A 241-nucleotide genomic window follows, 5' to 3' on the forward strand; every position below is an offset into this window, starting at 1 on the left:
TGCAGAAAGTTTGGCTTCTGAAATGCTGCTACAGTTATAACACTGGAGCTCAAGGAAATAAAAAGTGTTTGATCTTTGTCCTCGTCAGACTCATGCTTGATTTGTTTTAATTTAACTTTTATGTGGTAGTCGTACCTGGAAGCCTCAACACCCTGTTGTGCTAGGCATTAGGCAAACACTGTAAATGGCAGTTCTTTCCTGGAGCATGGAAAGATGCTCCAGCGGCTAGGGGTGCTGGCCT

The sequence above is a fragment of the Natator depressus genome, chromosome 26, assembly GCF_965152275.1.
Source record: "Natator depressus isolate rNatDep1 chromosome 26, rNatDep2.hap1, whole genome shotgun sequence".
NCBI lineage: Eukaryota > Metazoa > Chordata > Testudines > Cheloniidae > Natator > Natator depressus.